This window comes from Dromaius novaehollandiae, chromosome W (assembly GCF_036370855.1).
Source record: "Dromaius novaehollandiae isolate bDroNov1 chromosome W, bDroNov1.hap1, whole genome shotgun sequence".
NCBI classification, from domain to species: domain Eukaryota; kingdom Metazoa; phylum Chordata; class Aves; order Casuariiformes; family Dromaiidae; genus Dromaius; species Dromaius novaehollandiae.
In genome coordinates, this window is record NC_088130.1 from 62,954,899 (window position 1) to 62,964,133 (window position 9,235).

Here is a 9,235-nt window from a genome sequence, read left to right on the forward strand (position 1 = left end):
ATAAATAGGGATGAACAGACTTGGGCAAGGGTTCATAGTGCACCCATAGCAGAGAACAGATTTCCTGGTTCCTAGTTCAGAGCCCTACCCGGGAGACCATAATTCTAATTCAATCTCATCTCAATTAATCTAATCATTGGGTAGTAAGTTCCATATTACACCCTTTCCTGATCCTTAGCAATATGTAATTAGTTCAGAGTAAGCATCTGACATTTTCTCCTGACCATTAATAAAAAAAACCACAGTGCAGCCATTCATTCCAGTCAATAGCACCTTGACTGTCTTCCCCCACGAATAAATGGTGAGAGTAGGAAATAACATAAAGCTTCTTTTTTTTTCCTTGGGACTTGCAGTGTGTCCTTTGCCTTATCCATCAACTGTTTTGCTAGTATTTGTAATGTGCCCTAATGTGACATCTTTGCTTGGTTCCACATGTTTTATACATCAGTTCCTCTAACATTCAAGCTGACTTTATAGAGATCTATTCAGAGACTGATATATGTGCACTATTAATTGCATATATTATATATAGTATATGAAGCGAGTGGGAGAAAGAGGGAATCTGATTACTCTAGGGCATCGGCTCCTTTCAACCAATAATAATTTAACATCTCTATTAACTACCTTTTGATGTTCTCTGTAGAGGGTACATACTGTTTTATATACAGGATGCATAATAAATTCCTATGAGATTATGCTGCAATTGAGTAGAAAGTCTATAATGCATAAGTGATGGAGCTGCAAAGCAGCTAGGAAGGATTTTCCTTTCAAAATAAGGTCACATATTTATATCTCACAGGGCAACATGATGGGTGCTGAGGAGCAAGAGGCACCGAGCTGCACATTCTGCTGGGCTAACGCTTTCTGTATATCCACCGCTGCTTGAGTCTAAGGTGACACATGATAAGAACAAGATGAGGAAGACAAACCCATAACCCTCTGGACCCCCAAACAGGGATTTGGGGCAACTGTCTTCAGAATGAAGAAAGATAGAGAGTGGGATTAATCTCAGCTATCAATAACTAAACAAGGCATCTCTTTTCAGGTAAGCTAGCTCTTTTAGTCATCTCTCTTTGGGTGGCATCGTTTGATCCCTAGAGGTGCCTACTTGTGCTAGAGGCACTCTCTCTGCCTTGGTGCCAGAGGCAGCCTAGGGGACTAGCACAGACTGGACGCCTAACTGTTGTGCTCAGGAGGTTGGCAGTGGGGCATCCAACTGCCTTCCTGAAAGCAAGATTTTTCTACATCCCAGCTGTATCTCCATCTCTTTGAGACTTCAGAATCCATTTTTACTTATTGCAGCAAAGACGCTGTATGTCACTTTGTCTACCGGCCTGAGAAGAAAGGCAGTCATATTCAAATCTGTGTTGGCATTTGACAGATCAGAGACTTGAAATTTGTTTTTATGAACCCCAGAAGGGTGATGCAGTGTACTCTCGATTCCAGGAGCTGCCAGTCACTATCAGAGCTCCCATCCAGGACCAGCTTGGAGTTCTATTGAACCGATATGTTTCCATAGTAAGTTTTGTTTTTGACAAATTAATGTTTTTCTATTGGATAGAAATTTACTGGAAAAATGTCACCCATCTCAAATGACTAATGCTGCACTGAAGATCTTCGGTCACCTTGCATCAGTTTGAAAACAATCTTATCTAAACACTCGTGTTGCTTGCATTCAGAAATACAGTTACAAATGTTGTGTCTTCGTACAGCAGCTGCATATTAGAAAACAAATACTCTGATTTTTGTGGCTGTAAATATATTAACAAAAGCTATTTTAGCGTCATTCATAGAATCCTGAAAGTTGTTGGTTAGCAATAAGGCTCAATGAATTGTCAATTTTAAGATGGTTTTCTCAGAAAGTATCAGTCTTAGCTTACATAATCAAAAGCTCATCTGCACATGTACAAAGGAGAACGGAGAGACACTGACAGGTGGGGGAACCCAAATTACCTACTCAGAGGGAAGGATGCCCTGTTCCACTCCTCCCAGCAGAGAGCATCCTCCCCATGATCTGGGTGTGAAGCCCAGCAAGATGAGGCAACACAAGGAGCAGGTCTCCAGGGCACCTTTTGGACTGATGGGAGCTACTGCCCAGGAGTATGGGACACATTATGGGTGGCAGGGGAAGAGCATTTTGGTATTGTGCAAGACTTACTATGTGATGTTTAGATGAGGAACAAAAGGCAGAGAAAGGGAGGGATCTAGGTGATCTGAGGAGGAACAAGCATGGGAAACTAGAGGGATAAAGGGATAAAACAGATCTGTTGTGTGTAAACAGGTGGCTGGTCCATATGCTTGTCTGGCCATGCCGTGCATCTGATCAGCACAGTCTGTTCTACCTTCTTATTAAATTCCTTTCTAGCTGTTTTCCTGGGTGAGGGACTCTCTACTCTGTGTGTGCATGTGTGTGCACGTGAGTGTGTGTGTGTGCGCGCATGTGTGTGTGTGGTGTTGTGCATGAGGGTCTGTGCCTGCAGCTGGAGTGGGACTGCACCTTAGGGCTCATGCACTCTGGTGCCAGCAGTGGGGCAGCCAGAGCCGGGACATCTCCAGGGCCAAGTGTCCAAGCCCACTGCCAGAGGGGCTGCGATATGCAGGTCTGTATGCATCCCACTCATGGACCATCCTCCTGACCAGCCACGGGGAGCAGCTGCAGCTACCGGTGCCATTTGTGTTTGTGCGAGTGCTGTGTGTGCCTGTCTGTGCTGATCCACGTGGCCAGACACATGTATACGTATATATATATATGCTGTATGCATGTGCCTTTGTGTGCCTATGGGGAATACTGGCTCAGCCCTGCTACTGCTTGGACCTGGGGGCATGGAGCAGTGGCAGCCTTGCCTCTGTCGAGTTACTGGATTTGGCCGCCCTCTCTAGCAATTAGTTTGCCAAAACTAAAGTTGGCCATAAAAATGGGTTCTTTTCAAAAAGGGAAACCTCTTAGTCTGAAAACTGAAATGGAAGAATATGCATAATTGCCAGACCATGGCATGTACCTTTTCAAACCAGACCAGAAAAAAAAAAATCAAACCAAACCAACCAATCAAACAAACACAAAGCAAACTGGGGGGCTAGTTTAAGTGGTTTTCATTACGTGTTGTAAGTTATTGCATGGAAATGCACCTTAAAAATGAATTTTAAAAGAATTAGAAATTAAAGGACAGGTTTGGACTCAATTTTCTTTTTTTGGAGCATTAATTAAAAAAAAAAAAAAAGATTTTCCTTATCTAGGATAAGACCACTTTCTTATATCCTCACAGCTCCCACATATAAAGAAACTTATTCCTGGCTTAGTTGCAGCTACAGCCATTGTCACATCCTGTACACTACGGCTTTTGTGTATAATGTCTACGTATGTGTCCAAGAAACCATGTATGAGTCTGTGTTTGTGTCCACAGCTGGACATATAAATATATAGCATGCATATGCATATAGGTGTTTGAGAGATGGAGAAAGACTGTGTAGGGATTCATATGTGTGTAGGGACTCTGAAAACAGTCCTGTTTTGGCTTATTCACAGAAGTTTGTAAAGATTTGGGTGTGTGAGTGAAGCCTCTCCTTCAAAAATCTCTATTCTGTGCAACTGACCAAGAGATCTCATGTTCATGATTTCTTGAGAAATGTAGGATGTTTCTATTTCTTCCCAAAGAATATGCCCTACACTATCATCAACACAAATTAGAGGTGGAGAAATTATCCAATTTATCCAAGAATTAACATATCTAAAAATGAGAAAAGGTTCCTGAAGTGATTGAAAGAGAAGTTCTTATCTCTCTGTCTCCATCTTAGCTAAACTGGGAAGGGGAACTGTTCTTGTCCTAACTTTTATTTTTCCAAACACTTTTTTCTTCAAAAGATTGGCAAGTCCCTGATTCATTCAAAGTCTGGAGACGGAGTTGCCATCACCATTTTCTTAAAGTGAGCAGAGAAACAAGGCTTTCAACTTTGATCTAGGTTTTAGCTTGGCACAAGCTAGAGCCACAAATGGTTTAAATAAAAAAATCTCCATGTGAGGCAGCCTGAAAACAAAACAATATGTCAACAAACCTGTTTCTTTGCAGGACGAGTGCTTTCTTTCAAGCAGGACAGAAATTTTGTTTTCAGTTCTGCAACTGCTTGTGGCTTCTTGGGTTTCAACAAACTCTACTTAGTTATGTCTGGATCCTTAGAAAAGTCTCTTTCTTTCCATTCCTTCTTAGGCCGGGCTATGTGCGTACTCCTATCTCTTTGGCTTCTTCTGAATGGGTTTCTGCCAATGGCAGTCTGTCCTCTAGATGCTTCCCCAGATTATTATTTCCCCTCTATGTACAACCATAACAGCTGAAACAAGGCAAACAGAGCTTAGTTTTCTATTGTCATCTAGCCCTAGTCTTTTAAAGGAAGCTGAGCCACAAGACACTGCAAACAGATAGTATGGGGATGTTTTTGCCACTCAAAAGATTTTATGGTTCTCCCTGAAAAGTCAGCAAAGAACAAACAAATTAAAACAGTGTGTGTGTGGGGGGAAATGTTTCCAGGAAGTGTAAAAAATGCTACAGAAAAATATGTTAAAAAAGAAGTTAAAATAAATTGAAAAGCAATGGTAAAAATTGAAGTATAAATCTCTATATTGTCAAAGGTGGAACTTTTCCATCAAAAATGTGTTACCTTATATTTTTTAAACAGCTCTAGTGCTAAAATACCTGGTTCTCTTCTCAATTCGAGTAGTAGATTATAAGCCTGCCTACCCTGAGGACAATATCATTTAAAAATGTAAAAGCAGTGTAATACCAGTGTAAAATCAGTGTAATATTGGGGGCTGTTGGCTCTGTAGTGAAGACCGTAATGCAAGCATAGCCACCGATTTCGTGTTGTGTCTCATGTTAGGCTCCCAGTTCAGCATCCCACTGGTTCAGATGCTTAGTAATTCTGTGTGTGTGTGTGTGCGTGTGTGTGTGTGTGTGTGTGTGTGTGTGTGTGTGTGTGCACGCGCGTGTGTGCTAGGGAGAGAGAGCGCGAATGCATGAATGTATTACACGTGTATGTAACCTGATGTGATTATGGCGTATGACTTATGTGCCTGTAACCTGATGTGACTGTCAGTTTGCAGTCTTTGGGATCAGAGTGGCATGGAAGAGAAAAAGCAGAGAAGACAAAGACACTGCTCTGTCACTAACGAAAGCTTTTGCTTTACAATGCGTCAAGATTGAATAACCCAACCTTGAACCTTCCCCCACCCTTCCCAAATCCTCCTGCAGGTAAGGACACTGCTCTAGAATGGCATTCACCTGATAAAAATGCTTACATTTATGGAGAGTGACTGGCTGGGAAGAAGGTAATGAAATGTGATATTTCACATAACGGCGCAGTGCAGAAATCATGCAGAGTGACTGTCAAGTGTCAACACTCAGTGAATAAGACCAACTTGAAATGGAAGACGAAGTCACTAAATTATTTTTGCACTGCACTGAATATCCAGACAGAGACTGGCCTCATCATGGCCTCAGATCTCCAGTTACATTTCACCGTTACAGCTGTGTCGCCATCACTTGCCCTTAGCTTTTCAAAGCTCTATATTTTAAAGGCTCAGACAACAAACCCCACAGTGGGGAAATGCTGACAAACTATTAACCCATAACCAAGGATAGGCTGTAAGCAATATTTTAAAGAACACTTTTTTTTCTTCTTTATGTTCTAATCTTTGCTGCATATATATATAGATAGATATAGATATATGATGCAAATACAGTTTATAGATGCATATATATAGTTTGGCTAATATTTCTGTGGATTTTGAACTTAGATTATCTATCTTTTTTTTGTCTCTACCTTAAAATTTCTAATTGACTTTGAGCAAGTTTCATTTCTGCTCCTCATGCTTCTGCTCCCCTGTCTTTGAAAAGGAATGAATGATGTCAGAGTCCTTTCCAGAGTGTTTGATATCTAATAAGGTGGAGGAATGGCTAGAAGACCCAGCTGTGTATGTTGCTAAAATATAGCTTGGGGTTCTTCTAGCTGTCACATATACCATTATAAGAATAGACGGATAGTAATTATGAACTCAGGCTTCACATGATAAGATGTGTTTGTTATGAGTGTTTGGAGAAAAAGAAGAATATGCAAAAATCCCTGAAGTGGCTTCCTGTGCAGGCTTGGCCCTGTTCTCTAACTGTCTGGTATTTTCTTTTATCCTTCTTCTGGTTTGACTTCCCTATCTCCTGCACCTGAGAAGACCCTCTGTACTTTCCAAGAGTGAAAATATTCCTCTTTTCCACAGTTGCAGCTTGCTGCTTTCTGTGATTTTTTTTTTAATACTTACAGCCAAGTCTGTCTCACTTCAGCTTCTTCCACCCTTCTTCCTATAAAACTGTGTCGTTCTGCTACTACTTGGATAGTACCTGCTCATGCCATGGCCTTTTCACACCTGTTACCCTGTCCAGGCCCTTGCTTTCCGCCTCCAGGACTGTAGTTGCAACATCTGTTTTCATTGATGGCCTCTCTTCTGCTGCTGCTGTTTTCTCTTCTGCTCCAGAATGAGTAGTGAATCTCACCTGAGCCCTGAGGGCTTCTCCTGCACTCCTGGGGATGCTGTTTCGTCACTGACATTTTCCCTGTTAGGAGTTGTCACTGTGATTGTTTGTAGGCGGCATCTCTTCAGCATGAGAAAACATGCCCTACCAAGCAACATTTGCCTCTGACTTTTTGTGACTCCTCTGCCTAGTGTGTGCCATTTGAACCTTCATCAAGATAGGGGAACTCATGTTTTTCCTGCTGCCTCTGTTTTACCTTTAGGTGATTACAGGTGATTACAAGCTTTCCTCATTGAAGGAGGAATTCAGATGAACCTTGCCTTGAAAGAGCTCAAAGCAAATACTTATCATTTCAGCTCTTTGAAGCTGGGTGGGGTGGGAACCATTAATGTTGAACCATTCTAGAGCATTATTATGATTTATCCTGAAAGGAGGTCCTATATTCTCAGGTAGAATATTCTTCAAAGTCAGTGGTAGGTTTACGTGGTGAAAATTGAAATGCCTTCCAGAAAATTTTGATCTTTATAGACAACAGCTATTTTTTTATGCAACAAATCCAATTATAATAAGAGAAATCATGAACTGCTTACTAATGGGGTTCTGAAACACAACTGGGAATTGATCTTTCAACCCAAGGATATCCCCTCTAGTCTCGTGTGAAATCCAGAATATCAGTCCATGGCCTGTGTTTTCCTTACAGATCATAAGTGTTATATTAAGCTAGCTTAGTCCTTCTCAGCCTGTGGTCCATGAAATGTTAGGAATCAAGACATGATCTTGGAAATGGCTGCAAGAATTCATCATAAGTTCTCACTTCTTTGGCCTATTCAGAAGGTCAAATCTTCAAGGCAGATGTTGTCTTCATTCTGTATGTATGACAACTTGCTTGAAGGACATGGAATTTTCTACGAAGTCATGTCAGATTCATCTACCTTGCTTAATATGTTTGAAAGATCCTTGATTATCTGGGAATGACTTGGACAGTCTATAAGGCACTACACAGAGCTAATTAGCTTGGGTGAAGCTCTGGATAGATATGGGTAGACAGTTTCTATTTTGGCATTTGCTTATTCTGAGCTAATCTCTTCAGAACATCAGGGACACTGCTGAAATACCAACAGCAGAGTAATAGATGGTGATTGATAGTTTTCACTTTGCTTGCACACTGCATCCAACTCCCCTCATTCACTGCCTATTTAGATAAGTTGCTTTCTACATCTTAAGAATTCAACAGAGAGTGAACTTGAGCTCACACCATTGCCAAGCTTGCTACCAAAAATGTTTTTGTTCTGAATTGTCAGAGGTTCTCTTATACCTCCTATTGCTTCCTCACAATACCAGAGAAGAGTCCAAATGTGTCCGCCTTATTTTATTTGAAAAGCAAATTCAGGTTGCCTAAGAATTTTTAGAAAAGCCAAGTTTAAAGGGATGAGAAAAGCTATGGTAAACCTGCACTGAGACCAGGTAGGAAACAATATAGACACACAGACTGTTGCACTAAAGGTACTCACAATCTAAAGGGAATGGTAGAAGAAGAAGGGGTAACAAGTTCTGGTTCTTCAAATTAAGATATCCAAGAGATTAGTCATATCCCAGGTTAGCAGAATTATATATGTTTATGTAGACCAAATAAGCCTGGGGGATAGAGGGAGAGGAAAAAGCCCACAACACCAATCATGGGTAAATTTGTAATTATTCTGACACCAATAACCATTACCGCCATACAGCCTTTTGGAAAGGCTGCATCCCTTAACAGGGAATAGCATGCTAGTGCTGCTAAGGTAAGTCCTTCTGACATGTGCTCCTGCAGAAATGTTTGAATAAACAAACAGTGTAATAGTTGGAACTGCTTTATTCAGTCTTTATATGAATCTCAGATGCACATATCATCTTGACAGGCCTGAGCAAATAGGCAAAAAGTACCTCTTTGTTTTTTTCTTGAAGCTGGTATTACAGCTACATGCGTCTATGCTAGCCCAGTCGCACATGAAGAACACATGAAGAAAAGACCTCATTTCTTTCTAATTCTTGCCTTTTTTTTCCCACCCATACAACCGTAAAAGCATCTACGGCTGGCCATTGGCAAGAAAATGAGGGAAGCCTCCTTCTCCTAACTCTGCCATGGATATAAGGTACATATAGTCAAGCTATGAAGTATTGAGAAAGGCAATTAGCAGAATAAGAAACATCAGCAGATTAACAGCACCCTCTGTAGAAAGCCTTCCTTAAATCAACATAGCGCAGCAATGGTTTCAGTAACCTTACTCTTACGCACTGGAGCCTGGATAAATGGAAGAGTTATCAGCTTTCCTTACAGATCAGTTCATTTTACTTCCTCTTTCCTCCTTTTTTTCTCTGAGGAAATGGAGAGATCTTCACTCAAAGCATTTTTAGAAGAAAACATAGCCCTGATACAATCCAGTCCTGGATTCAGCAGAGGTCTCTGGTTTGTACCTATGCCCTATGAAGGGCGGCAATGAAGCAGGGAAGCTTACACTGCAACGTAATGTTTGAAAGCATGTACTTTCCATAACTGATTGGTGTTTTGCTACTACCAAATGCAGGAAGCAAATCTGCTTTGGTTTTTGCTAGGGAGCCGCTTTGCATTTAAAATGTTACCTGAATTACCCCCCCCCCCCCCCCCCCCCGCCACACACACACACTCATGCCTTCATGGCAGCTTTGCTCTTGGGTTTCTCCTTTAAATGCCTACTTGCAGCAGA